Raw genomic sequence first — 21,671 nt, 5'->3', positions numbered from 1 at the left:
TGCTAATGGATCTGACAGATAGGAGGAAGAGATGATGAACATATACACAAACACTTGTGCACACACTCACCCTCTCCATTGTTTGATAAAATGTCTCAGTGCTATAAAATTTTGAGGTGTTTTGAGAATACTATTAAGATTTTTATTTGTTTGATTTCACAAATTATAGTGATACAAAGACAGAATATTTCATGGTTTTAAACAGATCCCAAAAGTAATAGCTTTAAATATTGCTACTAGCATTTATTGTACTATTCTCTGTCAGGAACTGGCTGCATCTTTTCCATTCCATTTCATCTGCATGTTAATTGTGTTCAGTAATTAGGATTTTTTTCTTTTTTTAGAAAATTAAAGTAAAAACTATGATCAGAGAATAACTTGTCTACAGTCCTTTAACTAACTTGAGGTGAAATCCATATTTGGATATAGGAACCTATACTATCTTTATCTACTATACGCCTGCAAGACCTCTGTAGAATCTAGAACTTTGCTATTTATAAGTAGAGGATATTAATAAGAGGCTGAATATATTTTCATTATGTAATAACCTTGGATTTAGAAAATCAGAGAGAGAATGTATAATCTGAAGAATAGGTATTATGTTTAAAACATTCTATTATTATAAAACGTCTCTTAATTATTCTTTATCTCTAGAGAAGACAAAATATGGGAATAATTTCTATAACCAAGGAAAAAGTAATAATTTAGTAATGCAACCTTTTCATATCCAAGGCCAGAAGATACCATGTTTGTTTAAATAACAATTTTTAAACATACTTTCATTTTATTGCCTGATAGAAAATTTCATGTGGATTTATTTTTTAATGAAGAAGTAAGAAAAATTAGAGACTAAGAATAGAAATTGTGATATCCATTGTTTGACCAGGTTAATGATTAAACTTCATTTTCTTTAGCATACCAAAGGATTAGAAGCATAGAAATACAAATCACACCTTCCTGATTAGTACAAATTAATTACCATGAATGATTAAAGCAATTTGTAATAGCAATATTTTTCTTAAAAGTTACATATTATTTTCTATATGAATTTCTAGCTGGAACTACAGTTCCTGTTTATTAACGTTTGTTGCCAAGTAGTGTATATAATCCATAATTCTGGGTTATTAAATTCCTGAAGCATGTAATACAGAAAGCTTAATAGATTTTATGCAAATTGTTATATAACAAAATAAGACCAGATGGTACTCATCATGGCAGAATCTTTCCATAACACTTTCATATTTTTAAACACAATGTAAGTTACCTCTGTGGCTCTTAACCTACTTGAATTCACTTTAGTTACCATATAACAAATTTTTAGCCATTCTTTTTTATTTTTTTATATTTTTGCACATCTGGGAATGGAACCCAGGGGCATTCGGCCTCAGAACTATAACCCCTGCCCTATTTTTTATTTTTTATTTTGAAACAGGACCTCACTAAGTAGCTGAGGCTGTCCACAACCCTTGATCCTTGGTCTCAGCCTCCCAAATACAATCGATTGTCACCACAACCAACTTAGCCATTCTTCTAATCCTTTGCTCCATGTTATGATAAAATTTGCACTATATTGCCGGGCATGGCGGCACACACTTGTAATCCCCACGTTGGGAGGCGAGACTGGAGGATTGTGTAGGTTCGCAGCCAGTCTTGCTGGCTTAGGAGAACCTGTTTCCAAATAAAAATATAAAAATAGGTCTGGGAGTATAGTCCAGAGGTAGGATTTCCAGGAACCCAGGACCACCAAAAAAAGAAAAAAGAATTTGCACTATAATATTATTTTGATTTTCAGAAATTTATTGTATTTGGCTTGTAACTGGAAACCCTGGGACAATTTTTCCACAGTAATAACTTTTACTGAAAAACAATCTATAGTGGAAAAAACCTACCTTGAAATACAGTATAATTACTAAGGTAATTATGATATTAAAGACAATATCAAAATGTTGAGTTGCTAATATTACATTTAGATTTACTAATGTATATAATATATATAAGCATTTTATATAATTAAAGTTATTTTGAGAAAAACATAGCATAAGTTAATGACAGATACCAGGAATTAACGAGAAAAATAAAATACAAAATAGTGTATGCATCTTCTTGTAAAATAATTTTCCTACATCACTAAAACTTAAAAATTACCACAATAAAATGAAATCATAAAATAGGAATAAAATACATAAGAATAAATAACCGAGCCAGATGAGGTGGTACACACTTGTAATCCCAGCATTTGGGAGGCTGAGACAGGAGGATCGCGGTTCGCAGACAGCCTCAGCTACTTTGTGAGGCCCTTTGCAACTCAGTGAGACCCTGTTTTAAAACAAAAATTAAAAAAAAGAGGGCTGGAAGTGTAGCTCAGAGGTAGAATGTACCTGGGTTCCATTTCTGGTACTGCAAAATAAATACATATATACATACATACATACAAAAATAAATAAATAAATATCCACTTAAATATTAAGTCAAGCTCAAAATACTGATGTGATCAAATTACAAATTATATAGTTCTTGGAGATTATTTGGAAACTAATAATGTACAAATGTGTGTCATAGTTATAACTCCTTTCATAGAAAAAATACTTTATACTGTTTTATTAATTAAGAACAATTGGAAGCCAGGTGTGGTGGTAAATGTTTGTAAACCTAGCATTTGGGAGGCTCAGATGGGAGGATTACAGTTCACAGACAGCCTCAGCTACTACTTACTGAAGCCCTTTGCAACTCATTGAGACCTTGTTTTAAAAATAAATAAATAATAAAAAATAGGGTTGGGTGTATAGCTCTGAGGTAGAATGTTCCTGGGTTGAATGCCTGGTACCACACAAAGAAAAAAAAAACAATTGGAAATTAATAACAGTAAGGTTATTTAGCTATCTAGGAAGTTATTATCCAGAAATAAATGTTTCATTATATTAACAATACCTTTTCAGGAAAAATAAATTAAGACAACTTTAACTATAACACTCAAGTTATATAATAACTATGTAATAAATTAACAGCTGGAAAATCAGGTAGGGATTTTATTGTTACCTTCCTCAGACAGAATTCCTTATTCTGTAGCAAACTTCAATTTTTTTTGTAAGTCCTTCAAGTGAGTGGATGAGGTCCATCTTCATTGTAGAGGTCATTCACTTTTGTTTATAGCCAGTAGACTGTAAATAATAATCACATCTGTAAAATACCTTCATTGCAACACATAGATTAACATTTGACTTAACAGTAGTAGGCCATAGCTTAGCCAAGCTGACTCATTGTTTACTATTTAAACATCTTAATATATATGTTTACCAAATTGATGCACCCATGAAAATAATATATTTAACATGCTTTGTGTTTTTGCATTAGTACAAACTCATTTTATCTTTCTTTACTTTTGACTATTTTACAATTTCCAAATGTGACTTGAATGATCCAAGGTGTACAGACTGGAAAGGAGTGCAGGAGATAGAAAAAAAGTATATATAAATTTTATATATATGTGTGTGTATATATGTGTATATATGTGTGTATATATATATGTGTATATATATGTATGTATATCTGTATATACATATATATACACAATGCATATAATACTTCTACTTTAAAGCAGTTTGCAAAGAGCAGCATTCATTGAAATAAAGGAAAAGAGATGAATAGGAAAAGCCTAAAATAGCTCAGGTTGTTGAAATAGAACAACTAATTATGATAAAAACATACCTATATTAGCCATAAGAAACAATTGAAATGTTTCATAGTCATGACAAAAACAATGCTAATTTTAACAAAAACTACCTTCTACTAATAAATTATTTGAATATTTTAATACACCTTGAAACAATGATTAATTTTTGTCCCTTCTCTAGAAAGTTCTATATATAAAGTTGCCCTACATAAAAGTAATTTAAAACAATTGTTTCTATTAAATATGTTAGCTTCACATTTTCTCATTTGTATGCAAATATTATGTTTTCTTTTTTTTTCTACTTTCTGAGAAATAACCATTTTTCATTAGTTAATTATGCCTCTAAGGAAGAAAAATCCCAGAGCCAAAACAAAGCAATAATTTAAAGCTAAACTAAAATTATAAATTCTAAAAAGTATTATTTAAAAGTTAGATTTACATGTATACCTTCAAGTACTTTATTAATACCTAAAAAAGCCAAGATAAAATCCCACATGATTTGAGTCAATTTTTTTTTTACTTAGAAGATATGGTTATTTCTACATTAAAAATACATAAAACAGATTCTTAATCTACATTTTATAGTTTAGTTTGAATCATAACAGAACACAAGGTATTTTTGCCTGATTGCTTGGGCAGCTCTTTTTATACTTTTTAAATAAGGCAAGGAAACTGGGCATGGTGACACAAATTTGTAATCTCAGAGAAACTGAGATAGGAGGATTGCAGGTTTGTGGCCAGACTCATCTACTAAGTGAGGCCCTTACAACTTAGTGAGACCCTGTTTCAAAATAAAGAATAAAGAAGAGGGTTGGAGGGTACAGCTTAAAGGTAGAATGCCCCTGGGTTCAATCTCCAGTCAAATAAATAAATAAATAAATAAATAAATAAATAAATAAATAAATACAGCAAGTCGGGAGCTGACCTGGAATAAGAGATGTTAGTGACTTGTAAATACACACTTGATTTGCAAAGTTTTGATAGGTTTTCTTAAATTTTCTATTAATTACATTATCAGAGACCAAAGTATAAAAACAATTTTTTATAATCCCCAGCAATATCTATAGTAAAATGGAATTATTGTCTTAGGTACTATTTTTATAAATATTTTCTAAATAGTAAATCATCTCACAATACAATAAAAAGATTTTCAGGCTGGGCATGGTGGCACAAGGCTTGTAATCTCAGCATTTGGTAGGCAAAGACAGGAGGAAAGTGGTTCAGGACAGCCTCAGCTACTTAGGCCTTTTGCAACTCAGTGAGACCCTGTTTCAAGCCGGGCGTGGTGGCCCACGCTTGTAATCCCTGCGTTTGGGAGGCTAAGACAGGAGAATCGCACAGGTTCGAAGCCAGCATCGGCTACTTAGTGAGGCTCTCAGTAACTTAGTGAGATCCTGTTTCCAAATTAAAAAAAAAAAATTATATATATATATATATATATATATATATATATATATATATATATATATATACATACACATAATCTGGGAGTATAGCCTGGAGGTAGAAAGCCTCTGGGTTTCGCCCCTAGTACCAACAAAAAAAAAAAAAAAAAAAAAAAAAAAGAGAGAGAGAGAGAGAGACCCTGTTTCAAAAGTAAAGAATTAAAAAATAAATAGAGCTGGGAGATTGAATATCCCTGGTTTCCATCCCCAGTACTACAAAAAGAAAAAAAAAAAAAAGAGCTTTTAAATGAAAAGTTATTAAACATTGAGCAAGCCATTTAGACTTACAGTGTTATTGGCTAGAGAAACTATGTATTTGGTTAACAATCTTTAAAATGTGATTCTAGGCTGAGCATGGTAGCACATGATTGTAATCACAGTACTTGGGATGATGAGTCTGAAAGATCACAGGTTTGTGTCTCAGTGAGCCCCCACAAATTAGACCCTTTTTCGAAATAAAAAATAGGGATGGGAATGTAGCTCAGATGTAGAATCCTCCTGAGTTAAATCCCCAATACCACAGAAATAGTGATTCTATGGAGATATTTAAAATTACATGCTGATGCTTCATTATAGATATTTAAAAATTTAACTAATCCTAAGTATAAAAATCAATGACCATGAATGAAAAAAGTACTGGTCTAAGTACAGCTCACATAACCAGGGATCATCTCAGTAGTGCTCTAACATTTACAATACTTCTTATAGAATGCAACTTTGTGGTATACTAGATGTATTATCATTTTTCATTTTCAAAAGAAAAGAAAGTTGATTTTACAAATAAATTGTGCACATCAGTGACTAAAATGTTATTCCACTAAATCTATAAAAAAGCATAGAACAAATAGTAATGTACTAGAAAATTTACTATGATTTAAACAATTGTGTTGTATATAATGCTAACATAAGGTAAAGTATAAGTTTATGAAGATTAAACTTTTAGAAAAATATATAAAATATAATTATATTTGAGTGTATTTTATGTACCTCTCTTAGTTTGAGGATGGATCACATTATCAAATGGGGAATTATTTTTTAACCTTTAGCTCTAAACTCCACTGAATATAAAATTGCTTATTCACTATTAAATCAAATATAGACTTAGTGGGCATTTATATCACATATTTCCTACCATCAATCAATGCACAAAACCTACTCATAATTAGCAGAAACTATTTTTTCCAAAAAAAATTTTTTTGGTGGTACTGGGGTTCCATGGCAGCTCTTCTACCTCCGGGCTGTATTTCTATCTTCTGTATTTCTATCTTTCTAATAAACTTCTTTAAATCTTCAAATAAAAAAAAAACCTATAGATGTTTTATTTCATTATTTAAACCTCTAGGGAGAATAAGGAAAGATAATTTTAGCCAAATAAACATGTGATTGCAGATAATGAGTTTTAAGACTAGTTACAGACCACTCAGTGGCACTGAAATAATTAGATCTTTAGGTTTATTATATTCAAGTGTAAAACTAGTGCTTCACAAATTGTCTTTTTTCTATTAAGAACTTGGTCTTGAAAAAGGTGAGCCATAACCAATATTGGGCTTAATTATCAGCCTCTCATATGAATAACTACTTGAGAATTTTTATTAACATGTTTTCCTTTGATTATGCATGTTCTTACTAATAAAATCACAATAAACAAAACTCTCAAAGCTAAATCTTTTAAATTTTTGCACCATTAAAATAGTAAATTAATTTCTACTTTCTTCAAATAAAAAATAAAATGAGTCACCTGCATAACTGACGATTGCTGGTTAATAGAGTAAAAAAAAAAATTATAAGACCAAAAAAAAAAAATGCTTCACAGATTTTCAGAGAAGAAAAGCAGAAGACATTGCATTGTATTAACCAGAATTTTGTCTGATATGAGAACATACTCTGAAAGAATCCTGAAAAAGGCAAGGTTCTATGTTTTTAATATACCAGCTTGAATTTTCATGCAACTTTAAAATATTATACGTGGCACATTATTGTAAGAATTACTTTGAGTTTTATCAACCTATATTTGCATATATGCCTCCATGATCAGTGGAAAAACAAAAGCAAATGAATTATCATGGAACACTGAGATTGTAACAACTGGGATGAAATAGTCATCTCTAGAGGGAAATCTATGTGAGTGGCTGGCAGAATGTGGAGACAAACTGAAGTTTCTTTAGCTGGCCTGTCTTAGTATACAACCAAATGGGAAGTGTTGAAACCTGAAAATGTGAAGCATATTTGAAATTCAATGTATTTACCAAATGTGTACACTTTTGGAGATAGGTGACTAAGCCATGATGATCAGCTTAAAGTATCCAGTAGGTCTGATGAGTCATAGCTATCATGAGATTGCAGTAGGACATGATGCATAGACCAAGAAAAAAAGACGTTAAATAAATATGGTAGAAACTATTTCTGTAGTCTGGATTCTCACAAAATGAATACTTTGTTAACTGAGCTGCAATTGGTGTCCATTATTCACTTTCACTTAGGGACATCTAGGGTACATGATTTTGCTATGCACAGCATAGGTATATCTACATGTCTAATTCTATCTCTATCCCTATCTTTATCTATTTATGTAGAGAGAAAAAAAAAGAAAATATAAAATATTTTAATGTCCATGCATGAGAGAAACAGGGAAAATATGCCAAAATACAAATTTTATTTTTTTGTTTATTGTTTTTTTGTGGGTCTAGGGATGGAACCCAGGGGCATTTGACCTCCAAGCTACACCCCCTGCACTATTTTTTATTCTTTATTTTGAAACCGAGTCTCACTGAGTTGCAGAGGGCCTCACTAAGTAGCTGAGGCTGTCCACGAACTGTGATCCTCCAGGTCTCAGCCTCCTGAATGCTGGGATTACAAGCATGCGCCACCATGCCTGGCTAAAATACAAATTTTCAAATACTCACTATTTGAGCCTGGGAAGGTGATGCATCACTGTAATTTCAATACTTGGGAAGTTAAGACAGTAAGAACACAGGTTCCAGGACAGCATCAGCAAATTGGCATAATTCTATCTTAAAATAAAAATAAAAAGACCTGCGGGTGTAGCTTGTGTAGCTTGGAGGGAGAATGTGCCTGGGTTTAATTACCAATACCTCTCCTCAAAATACAGATTATTTGACTATTTTTTAAAAGAATAAAACTAACTATTTTATAAAATGTTTATAATTTGCTAAATTTCATGTTTCCTCATCATTGTATTCTGGTAATCACTTTTTTGGCCAAAGTACTCCTGTGCTCAGTGCAATTTTATATAACATATGTATATTATGTATACATATATACATATGTAATCACACATGCCATATTTGTACATATTCATATGTATGCATATTCATATTCATACTTATTTATATTTTATATCTATATATATGTAATCAATCATTGGTGATATTCACCTTAATTACCTGATTAATATGGTATCTGCTAAGGTTTTTCATTACAAAGTTATTTTTTTATTTTTTTTCCAATAAAGATCTACAGTAAGTAATTGGGGATTATGTATATTTCTTAAATTCTGTCATATTTTTGTCGGTTTTAGCATTCATTGATAATGTTATTTTGGGGTATGAGGGGTGCTGAGTATTGAATCTAGCCTTGTACATATTTGGCAAGCACTATGCCACTGAGCAGACATATATTGGTCACTTTTGACAGTATAAATTGTAACTAGTGTGGCTATCAAATTGTCATTTTCTTATTTTCATGGCTAATTGTGCATTTTTAGGTTGGGAGTATACTACAAAGAGAAGCTTTCCTTTTATGGCATGCATTTATTTTTTGTTTATGTTTGTATGTTTATATCTGGATTCAAGTTTTCTTATTTTATTGAGGGGTTACAATCTAATCTTGTTACTTCTTGATTGATGTTGAAATAGTCCTTGGTTTGGCTTTGTGGAGTACTTTGTGTGGACTCCCATTTCACTTCTTTGATCATTTCCTTATTGGCCCAAACTCTGAGAAAATGTCATGATCATGAAATGCAAAAAATGACTGAAGGGACTCTTGGGATTAAATTAAAAACAAAAGACAATTGATTTCAACATGTATTAATGAATCAAATCCTAAATAATATTTTGTTAAATAAATTAGTAAGCATTTGATAAAATTTTAAGAAATATAGAATAAATAACATTATATTAACAAATATTTTTGACTTTTGCAATTGTACTATACTTATACAAGAGAACAATCTGGCTTACATGATATAAATATTAACATATTAATAGATATTAACATATTAGTAGACATCTGTCTGCGACTTATCTAATGTGAGAAGCAACACTTAATGATTGGAAATAGTGTGTGGAGAGGCTGAGTTCTCTTTTGAATCTTTTAATTAAGAATAAAAATATATATATTTTGGTACTAGGGTTCCTGGAAGCCCTTCTACCTCCAGGCTACACTCCCAGACCTATAATATATATATAATTTTTTTTTTTCTTAAGCCAGCAAGGCTGGCTCGGAACTAGGGCGATCCTCCTGTCTCCACCTCCCAAGAGAGGGGATTACAAGCGTGCGCCACCACGCCCTGCAAGAATAAAAATATTTTAAAATTAAACCATACTAGCAATAATAAATATAGTATCTAAGGTCTGGGGTTTAAGAGAACCCCTTGTACACACATAGTATGTATACCTTCATATACATATATATTTCTGCATAACGAGAAGATGCATGATTTGGAGTTGATTGATTTTGCACTAGTTTATGACTTTAGAGCTTAACCACTACAACATAAAAAACTATGTTTTAATGTCTTATTTATTTATATAGTTATTTGGTTTATTTATTTACTTATTAGTTTTGATTTATTCCAGGCTTTGAAAAAGAGAAAAATAATGTCTCAATTCTATTTCTGTTTAGGAAAAAAAATGTCTGAATGGTAACAAAAAAAATTGTAGCCTAGCGCTATCATAGATAAATTAGATAATAGGGGTTAATCTCAAGTTCTGTATTAATATGAAGCTATATTTATTGTTTCTCAAGAACTATGTCAATATAAAAAGAAACAGTATAGATTTTGATATAGGGAGAGAACACCAGAAGTTATAGTAATACATGAGTGAATAATAAATACATAAAATAACAGATTGAATTAAAATATGATATATTTACTTCACTTTTAACTTTAAATGTATTCCTAAAATTCTCTGCTTCCCAAGACTCAGTTGTATCTTAAAATAGCTATTTTTTTCTGGAAAAGCTTTTTGATGTATGCTATTTATAAATGACCTTAACACAGATATTTTGCTAAAAATATAAATTTCCTGGCAATGTTTTGTTTTTTTTTTTTACTAACTATACAAAATTCATTTTGTTGTCAACCATGGTGGCACATGCTTGTAATCCCAGTATTTGGAAGGCTCAGACAGGCAGATTACAGGTTTGCAGACAGTCTCAGCAACTTGTGAGGCCCTCTTCAACTTAGTGAGGCCCTGTTTTAAAATAAAAAATAAAATAAAACTGAGGGTGTAGCTCAGAGATAGAATGTCTCTAGGTTCAATTCTGAGTACCACAAAAAAAATACATATTACAATATTTAAAACTTATTTTACATTATTAAGAATAAATCAAAGCCATTAATTGTATCAAGTTGAAAGCCACACATCTAAATAGGTGTACTAGAGCGATGTCACTTATTCTCAGCTTTAGGACCAGTTAATGTCAGTTATTAGATTCCAAGGTGATTAAAAAAAATTCTTCTCTTTTAAAACATTATTTGAGATATGAAATATTTTGCATATGATCATTATAAAAGATATTAGATAGCCTAATTCAGAATTAAACTATTTTGCCATATATGTGATTTTTCCATTTAATAAGGTTTATGGTAAAGCATCTATTGTTTTTATTATAGTCTCAAGTGCAATTATGGTGAAAATGTATATGATATGGCCAAATCATATTTTTAGAATAATGAATTCCTCAGAACACTTTAAAACAGATTGCAGAGTCCCTTAAGAATAAAGCAACTGGGATTACTTTCTTTACCAATAAATTAATAATTAGCAAAGTATATAAATATTGTAACCATCAGACTAGAATAAAATTTAAAATGCATCAAAAATAGAAGCCTCTAAATTTATAATTTATAAATGATACTTAAGGGTAAATGAAATTAAAATAAATATGACCTATTCAACTGCAAAAGGATCAGAGTTCAAAATATGCCCAGAGCAATGAAAAATTACCTTGAAAGCAATATAAAATTATCATGAGACATGGTAGCTCTGGTAACTTACATTGAAGGAACTCTATTGTAGATATGGTCCCTGTGATAGACTTTAAAAAGTATTTTATGTCATAAATGGGACCAAAGAGATGAGTCTTTTGAATTCTATAAATCAAGAATAATTCAATGGCAACCAGGTAAAGGAAATAAAAGCCGAGCTTCAACATACCATACATTTTCTGCAAAATGCTCATCGAAAAATAACTCTTATTATAAAATAATGCATGATATTTAAACAATAACTTGAAAAATACAAAAAAAAAGAAACCACATATGTGAGGAGATCCTGGATCCAAAAATAGTTGGAAAAGAAACTTGAGGGGGAAAGTTGTGTTATTAAGAGCTCAAGAGAGAGAGACAAAAATTTAAGAATGAATTATTAACCATCAGAAAGGGAGGATTGTGAGGTGTATTCATTTCGAGTCACCCCCCCCCGCTGTATTTCTATTTTCTGTATTTCTATCTTTATAATAAACTTCTTTAAATCTTCAAAAAAAAAAAAGAGAGGATTGTGGGTCACCAAAATCAAGAAGAAATTTTAAAAGAATATTAAGTCATCAGGCTGTAAGCAAGAAAATAAAAAAATAGCACTGAAATATCAAAAGTATAGAAGTAATGGTTTGAGAAAGCTATGAAAACTAAGTAAATATGAAAGATTTTTAAGAGGTTATTACAAGCAAATATTTATATTGGAATTTTTATATATTTGCACAAAGATAATACTAGATCTCTAAAATATTCATAATGTGATTATATGAAGGGGCAAAATGAACAAATGGAAAACACCAAAACTTTTAAATATTTTTTTTTAATTTAAGTAAAAATTACAAATAAAGGAAACTTGGAACTGCTGAGAAAAATATATGTATCCCAGGATATATTTTCAAAGGTAAAGGTTTATCACACTCTGAATTACCTCAAAATAAAAGAAGATGAATTTGAAAGATACACAACCTTTGGAGTTTATAAACCTCTAATCATGAATATAAAAAATCAGATGATTACAAATCATCTTATAGTAATATACAAAATTTTAAAAATGGTATAAAAATTCCACATATTTTTCTCTAAAATATCTGAAACATTTTTTTACCCAGAATGCCATTTATTCATAAATGTATGGCAAAGTCCATGTATTTTTTCTCTAAAAGAAGTGAAAAGTTTTTTTTACCAATAATGTCATTTTTTCATAAATATAACATGTACATGTTCTTTGTTTATTTTTTTATTTGGATACTGGATATTAAAGCCAGAGAAATTCTACCTCTGATATGTAACTCAAGCTTTTACTTTATTTTTTTTTTAATTTGGAAACGGGTTCTTATAAGTTACTAAGAGCCCCAGTAAATTGCTGAGGCTGGCTTCAAACCTATAATCCTTTTATCTCAACCTTCTAATTATTAAAATTACAGGTGTGCAACACCACATTTATTTATATATTTTTGAAAGATGAAAGTAAAGAGAACTTACTTAATTTTGCAAGTCCTTAAAGGTACTACAAAATGACAGATTATTATGAGATGGTTGTAATTCAGACATATCTTCAGAATCTTAGGTCTCTTTCTATTCATGCCCATTTGCAGTTCCACCCTCTAATGAAATTTTTAATACTCTAAAATTAGTTATTAGCTTTAAAATTAACATTTTTCAAACTTCTATTAAGTTGGTATTTCGACCTCTTCCAATGAATCACTAATGTTCTTAATGGACTCTAGACTGTAAATCTTGTCCAGAAGGTTTACAATTTTTTTTGTTTAGATCTAGGATAAAGCAACATCTATGGCAGTGATAGTTTTACAGAATATATACCTTAAACAGAAAGACTTGACATTTGAAATTACTGCTTGATCTGTACACTGCAGAATGAATGTTGTGTTAACAGGCATGAAAGCAACAGTAATCTCATTGTACATCTCCACACAGCCTGTGAGTGGCTAGTTACTTTGCCAATATGTAATGGTGTGGTATTTCTTGCTTTTATTGGTGCATTATGATTTTTCATCATTATGAAAATTATGTTGACAATGACATACAAGCACACTGCACTTGGTGCCCCCACCTCCTCATTTGTCTCTCTCAATACACAGTACCCAGATTGAAATTGGCATATTCACATCTGTACACATAGTCTATGGTAGTATTTCCATTAATGAACCTCAATGTTTCCTTCTTTCTGACCCTTAGATCTCATTCCTGGCTCCACTGAGGTTTGACCTCAATTATCTGAAGTCTCTTTTGAATCTCATTACTCCCTATCCTGCATATATTAGAGAAAACATATGACCCTTCACTTTATGTGATTGGTTAATCTCAATATAATATTCTCCAAGTCCTTTCATCTTCTTGCAAATGATATAATTTTGTTCTTTATTTTTGAATATAATTCTTATTGTATTTTTAATAATATTCTAATCCATTCATCAGATCATAGACACCTATGTTGTTTCCATAATTTGACTATTGTGAATTGAGCTACTATCAACATGGGTATGTATATATTACTGTAGTTATCTGGATTCAACTCCTTTGGAAAGATACCCAGTAGTGGTAAAGCTGGATCATATGGTGAATGTATTTCCAATTTTTTAAAAGTAAACTCTACATTGATCTCCATCAGGGCTGAACTAGTTTGCAATCCCACCAGCAGTATATAAGAGTTCCCAATTCTCCACATCCTCACCAACATTTATTATTTGACTTCCTTATGATTGTCATTCTCATTGGGGTTAGAAAATATCTCAGTGTAGTTTTGACTTACATCTCCCTGATTACTAATGATTTAAATATTTTGTATGTATCTATTGGCCCTTTTATCTCTTCCTTTGTGAAGTGTCTATTCAAATGAGTTGTTAATTTCTTGACTGAGTTATTTATTTTTCTAGTATAAAGTCATTAATGTTCTTTCTATATTCTAGATACTAGTTTTCTGTCAGAGGTATAGCTAGTAAAGATTCTCTTTTATTTTGAAAGTTTCTCTCTAGACTTTTAATTCTATAATAAGCAGAATTTTGTTTTAGTTTGATGCCATCCCACTTATTCTTTTTTTAATTTCTGGAGTGTTGGGGATACTGTAGAAGAAATTTCTACTTGTTCCTCTATATTGGAGTGCCAATACTATGCTGTTTTAATTGTTATAGCTCTGTTGTATAATTTGAAGTCAGAGATCGTGATACCTTCTGCATGGTTCTTAATGCGGAAAATGGCTTTGTCTATTCTGAGTCTTTTGTTTCTCCATATGAAATTTATGACTGATTTTTCTAGATCTATAAAGAAAGACATTGGCATTTTGATAGGTATTGCATTAATTCTGTAAATCACTTTTGGTAGAATGGCCATTTTGCTGATATTTATCCTGCCTATCTAAGAGCATAAGAGATCTTTCTATCTTCTGAGATCTTCTTTAATTTATTTCATTTTTTTATAATCTTATTATAGAGGTCTTTTACCATTTTGGTTAGGTTTATTGCTAGGTATTTCATTGGCTTTAGAGTTATTGTGAATGGAATTGTTTTCTGTATTTTCATCCTCATGGGTTCATGGTTGGCAAATAAAAATGCTGCTGATATTTTAGGTTGATTTTATATCCAATTATTTTGCAGAATTGGTTAGTCAGCTCTAGTAGTCTTTTGGTTGAGTTTTTTTTTTTTTTTTTTGGTCTAATATACATAGGTTATCTTATCTTCAAACAAAGATAAATTTAATTCTTCTTTTCCTACTTGAATTTCTTTGATATCATCTTCTTATTCCTCTGGCAGGAGTCTTGAGGAAAAGAAGTGGTAATAGTGGACATGCTTGTCTTGTTTCTGATTTTATAGGAAATTCCTGCACCTTTCCCCAATTCGATATAATCTTGGCTTTGTGTTTATTGTATATTGACTTAATGATGTTGACATATATTCCTTATATTCTAATATTATGCAGTATTATTAACATGGATGGATGTTAAATGTTGTCAAATGCTTTTTCACATCTATTGATATGATAATCTGATTTTTGTTCTTAGGTCTATTTTTGTGGGGAATAACATGTATTGATTTGTTTGTGCTGAATCAGCCTTACTTTCTTGGGACAAAACCAACTTGGTCATTGTGTACAATTTTCTTGATGTGGTTTTGATTGTGTATAGCTAGTATTTTGTTTAGAATTTTTTCGTCTATGTTCATCAGTAATATTGGTCTGTAATTTTCTTGAGGTACCTTTATTTAGTATTAGTATTAATGTAATTTTGGCCTCATAGAAGAAGTTTGAAAGAATTTATCTCTTTAGATTTTATAAAATAACATGTAAAGTTTTTTTATTAAAATAACTCATCCTTTCTAAAAGTTTTGTTAGAATGCAGCTGAGAACTTATCTGGAACTGGGCTTTACTTTAATGGCAGAATTTTTATTGCTGATTCTGTTTCTTTGCTTGCAATTGGTTGCTTTAAGTTTTCTATAGATTCTTGGTTTTATTTAAGTAGATTTTCTTTAAAAATCAGTTAAGCCAGGCATTGTGGTGCACACTTGTAATCCCAGCACTTGGGAGGCTGAAGCAGGAGGATCGCACAGGTTCAAAGCCATCCTCAGCTATTTAGTGAGGCTCTCAGTAACTTAGTGAGACCCTGTTTCCAAATCAAATATAAAATAGGTCCGGGAGTATAGGCTGGAGTTAGAAAAGCCCCTGGGTTCCACCCCTGGAACTAATAATAATAATAATAATAATAATAATAATAATAATAATAATAAAATAAAAATAGGTTAATTCCTTCCACGTTTTTCAGTTTATTGGAATATAAATTTTCAAAATAGTTTCTAATGATCTTCTAAATTTAACCAGTGTCTTTGATGATATCTCCTACTTTATTTCTGATTCAAATAATTTGGGTTTATGCTCTCTTTTAGTTAGGTTGGCTAGGTTTTCTAATCTTTTAAAAGAACTAGCTTTGTTTTTTTTTTTTTTTTTTTTTTTTTTTTTTTTTTTTTTTTTTTTTTTTTTTTGGTAGTACTGGGGTTCCTGGAAGCCCATCTACCTTCGGGCTACACTCCCAGACCTATAGACCTATTTCATACTTTTTTTATTTTTGGAAACAGGGTCTCTTAAGCCAGCGGGGCTGGCTCTGAACCAGCGTGACCCTCCTGTCTCCGCCTCTCAAGTGCAGGGATTACAAGCATGCGCCACCATGCCCGGCTAAGAACTAGCTTTTAATTTGTTGATATTTTTTATTTCTTTTATTATTTTTTTTCTTTTTTTTTCTTTCTTTCTTCCTTTCTTTTTTTTTTTTTTTTTTTTTTTTGGTGGTATTGGGGTTCCTGGAAACCCTTCTACCTCCGGCTTCACTCCCAGACCTATTTTTATATATTTTTTAATTTGGAAACAGGGTCTCTTAAGCCAGGCACGGCTGGCTTGGAACCTGCGTGATCCTCCTGTTTCTGCCACCCAAGTGCCGGGATTACAAACATGTGCCACCACGCCCGGCATTCTATTTCATTTTTTTCTGCTCTCATTTTTAATTATTTTTTGCCTTCTACTGACTTTAAGTTTACACTAGTTCTGTTTTCCTAGGTCCTTGAGGTGTGTCGTTACATTGTTTATTTGACGAATTTCTGGCTTTTTAATATTTTGTATAGGTGCATTGGAGTCATACATCTGATGATAAAGAGATACATGCACACATCACCAAATTAGCTCTTAACTAATTCCCACCCCATTCCTTTCCCTTCCCCTCCCTCCTTATGATTGACTTAGTGATCGACATTGATATGTTTGTTAATGAACATCATGTGCATTAGAGAATTTTTTTCTTCCCCCTCCAATCTCCTTATTTAGATCAACTTATTTGCTCATCATTTGTATATCCTACTTCATTTAGAGTTCCTCCTATGACCCATCTTCTTCCTAGCTTCTACATATTAGGAAGAGCATCCTATTTCTTAGTTTTTGTTACTAATCTCTCTTAGTATAATGTTCTCCAGTTTTACCCATTTATCTTTAAATATTGTAATTGTGTATTTCTTTATAGCAGAGTAAAATTCCATTGTGTATATATATTTTCCACAGTTTTGTAATACATTCATCTTTTTATGGACATCTTGGCTGGTTCCAGTTTGGTAATGGTGAATTGTATAGCTAAGAACATAGATACACATATATTAGTTTGGTAGTTTGGTTTCCATTCTTTTGGGTAGATACCCAGAAGTGGTATTGCTGGAATGTATGGTAAATTTATTCCTATTCTTCTGAGGATCCTCCAAACTGTTTTGCAATGTGGGTGCACTAATTTGCAATGTCTTAGAGTTACCACTTCTCCACATCCTTGCCAGCATTTGTTATTTGTGGGGTTTTTTCATGCTTGAAAAAAGTATTTATTATGAAAAGTTTCAAACATACAAAATTAAAGAGTTATTATAGTAAATCCCTTTCACCATAGACCTATCATCTGGGTTTTTTAAAAAAAAATTCTTATTGGTGCATTATATTCATACATAATATTGGGGTAAAAACTTGTGTGTGCATACTTGTGCACAACACTGATTTAACACCTACCCAATTCCCACCCCATTCCTTCCCTTGCTTGGCTTTGTGGTTGACTTTGATATGTTTAAGTACATCATGTGTTTTAGAGAATTTCCTTCTTTCCCCCCTCCCATCCCCTCATTTAGATTGTCTTGTTTGCTCCTCTATAGGATTTCCTTTTTCATCTAGAGTTCCTCCTATGACCCATTTCTCCTTAGTTTTCATATATTAGGGAAAGCATCTGATTTCTTATTTTTTGCGACTGACTAATCTCACTTAGCATAATGTCCTGCAGTTCCATCCATTTCCCTGAAAATGATGTAATTGAGTTTTGTTTTGTTTTTTTTTGATGGCTGAGTAAAATTACATTCTGTACATATCCCACAGTTTTGTAATCCATTCATCTGTTGATGGACATCTTGGCTGCTTCCATAGTTTGGCTATGGTGAATTGTGCAGCTATGAACATAGAAACACATGCATTAGTTTGGTTGTTTGGTTTTTTTTTTTTTTTTTTTTGGGGGTGGGGTAGATACCCAGAAGTGGTAGTGCTGAATTAAATGGTAGATTTGTTCCCATTCCTCTGAGGATTCTCCATACTTGTTTTCCAAAGTGTTGCACTAATTTGCAATCCCACCAACAATATTTTAGAGTTCCCACTTCTCCACATCCTTGCCAGCATCTGTTGTTGTTTGTGTTTGAATGATTGCCATTCTAGTTGGAGTTAGGTGAAATCTCAGGGTAGTTTTGATTTGCATCTCTCTGATTGCCAATGATGTTGAGCATTTTTTCATGCATTTATTGGCCATTTGAATTTCTTCTTTCATGAAATGTCTATTTAATTCACTTGCCCATTTTGTTATTGAATTCTTTGTTTTCTTAGTGTTGAGTTGCTTGAGTTCTCTGTATATTCTAGATATTAGTCCTCTACCAGAGGTGTAGGTGGCAAAAATCTTCTCCCATTCTGTTGGCTCTCAGTTGAGGATCTTGACAGTTACCTTTGCTGAACAGAAGCTCTTCAATTTTATGCAATCCCACATGTTGATTCGCCTTTTAATCTGTTGTGCCTTTGGGGTCTTGTTGAGAAAGTGTTTGTCTGTGCCTATGTGTTGCAGTGTAGGGCCTATGCCCTCTTCAAGGAGCTTCAAGGTCTCTGGTTTGATTTCCAAGTCTTTGATCCAGCTTGAATTGACTCTTGTGCAGAGTGAGAAAGTGGGATTAATTTTTAATTTTCTCCATATGGTTAACTAGTTTTGCCAACACCATTTGTTGAACAAGCTATCATTTTTCCAGTGTATGTTTTTGGCCCCTTTGTCAAAAATCAATTGTCTGGAAGGGTGGGGACTTGTTTCTGGGCCTTCTATTCTGCTCCATTGGTCTATGTATCTGTTTTTGTTTCAGTACCATGCTGTTTTTATTACAATGGCTTTGTAGTATAGTTTAAAGTCAGTGGTTATGATTCGTCCTGCATGCATTTTGTTGCTGAGAACTACTTTGGCTATTCTTGGCTTTATGTTATTCCAAATAAATTTAAGGACTGATTTTTCTATGTCTGTGAGAAATGATCTTGGTAGTTTAATGGGCATTGCATTGAATCTGTTGATCACATTTGGGACGATGGCCATTTTAATGATATTTATTCTGCAATCCATGAACATGGAAGATCTTTCCATCTTCTAAGATCTTCTTTGATATCTTTTTTCAATGTTTTATAATTTCTTTGTAGATATCTTTTACCTCCTTGGTTAAGTTTATTCCTAAGTATTGTATTCTTTTTTCAATGTTTTATAATTTCTTTGTAGATATCTTTTACCTCCTTGGTTAAGTTTATTCCTAAGTATTGTATTCTTTTGTGGGAGATCCTGAGTGGAAGTGTTTTCTGAATTTCTCTTTCAGTGGGTTTATGGTTTGTGTACAGGAAAACTTCTGATTTTTTAATATTGATTTTGTATCCAGACACTTTGCTGAATTTGTTGATCAGTTCTATAAGCCTTTTGGTTGAGTTTGCTGGGTTTTCTAAATACAGTATCATGTCATCTGCAAATAGTGAAAGTTTGAGTTCTTCTTTTCCTATTTGCACTCCTTTGATTTCCTTGTCTTGCCTTATTGCTCCAGCTAGAGTCTCTAGTACTATATTGAAGAGAAATGGTGATAATGGACATCCTTGTCTTGTTCCTGTTTTTAGGGGGAATTCTTAAAGTTTTTCCCCATTTAATATGATGTTAGTGATGGGCTTATTGTAGATTGCCTTAATGATATTGAGATATGTTCCTTCTATACTAATTCTCTACAGTGTTTTTTATCATAAATGGATGTTGGATTTTATCAAATGCTTTTTCAGCATCTATTGAAATGATTATGCAATTTTTTTCTTTGATTCTGTTTATATGATGAATTATATGGATTGATTTTTGTGTGTTGAACCAGCCTTGCATCCCTGGGATGAACCCTACCTGGTCATGATGTATGATTTTCTTTATGTGGTTTTGAATGATTGCCATTCTAGTTGAAGTTAGGTGAAATCTCAGGGTATGTTTGGTTTGCATCTCTCTGATTGCTAATGATGTTTAGCATTTTTTTTCATGCATTTATTGACCATTTGAATTTCTTTTTTGTGTGTGAAGTGTCTATTTAGTTCACTTGCCCAATTTTTGATTGTATTATTTGTTACACTAAGTAACTGAGTTTCTTGAGTTTTCTGTATATTCTAGACATTAGTCTTCTGTCAGAGTAGGTGGCAAAAATCTTCTCCCATTCTGTTGGCTCTCAGATGAGGTTCTTGTTAGTTTCTTTTGATGTACAGAAGCTCTTCAGTGTTATGCAATCTAATGTGTTGATTCACATTTTAGTTTCTTGTGCCTTTGGGGTCTTAATAAGAAAGACTTTATCTGTGCATATGTGTTGCAATGTTAGACCTATTCCCTTTTCAAGAATCTGCAAGGTTTCTAGTCTAATTCCCAAGTCTTTGATTTATCTTGAATTGACTTTTGTGGAGAAAGTGGCATTAATTTCAATATTTCTGCATAGAGTTAGAAACAATCTGTTTTCTATTGTATGTTTTTGGCCCCTTTGTCAAAAATCAATTGGTGGATAAGTTGCAGATTTATTTCTAAGTCTTTTATTCTGCTCTATTGGTCTATGCATCTGTTTTTGTGCCATTATCATAGTGTTATACTTCAATAACTTTGTGGTATACTTTAAATTCAGGTATTGTTATTCCCACTGCATGATTTTTATTGGTGAGAACTACTTTAGCATTTTTTTTCTTTTTTTTTTTTCTGTTGTTGTTCCAAATGGATTTAAAGACTGATTTTTCTATGTAAGAAATAACCTTAGTAATTTAATGGGTATTGTGTTAAATCTATAAATCACTTTTGGAACTATGGATATTTTTATATTGACTCTGCCTATCCATGAACATGGAAGATCTTTTCATCTTCTAAAGTCATTTTTTTGGCGCGGTGCACACCAGATGGGGCCCGGGTCGCGGGACCCTGGGCCCCGGGCCGAACTGCGAGTAGCACGCCAGACCCCTGGAGAAATCGGGCCCAGTAAGACGCTGGGTTCTGGGCGGGGGTCACGCGCGAGGCACACCAGATGGGGCCTGGGTCGCGGGACTCTGGGCCACAGGCCAAACCGCGAGTAGCAAGCAAGACCCCTGGAGAAACCGGGCCCAGTAAGATGCTGGGTTCTGGGCGGGGGTTGTGCGCGGGGCACGCCTGCTGGGGCCCGGGTCGCCGGACTCTGGGCCCCGGGCCGAACTGCGAGTAGCACGCCAGACCCCTGGAGAAACCGGGCCCAGAACAGAAAAAGATAAAGAAAAATATTGGAG

Source organism: Muscardinus avellanarius (assembly GCF_963383645.1).
Source record: "Muscardinus avellanarius genome assembly, chromosome: 1".
NCBI lineage: Eukaryota > Metazoa > Chordata > Mammalia > Rodentia > Gliridae > Muscardinus > Muscardinus avellanarius.
This window is presented reverse-complemented; position numbering follows the sequence as displayed.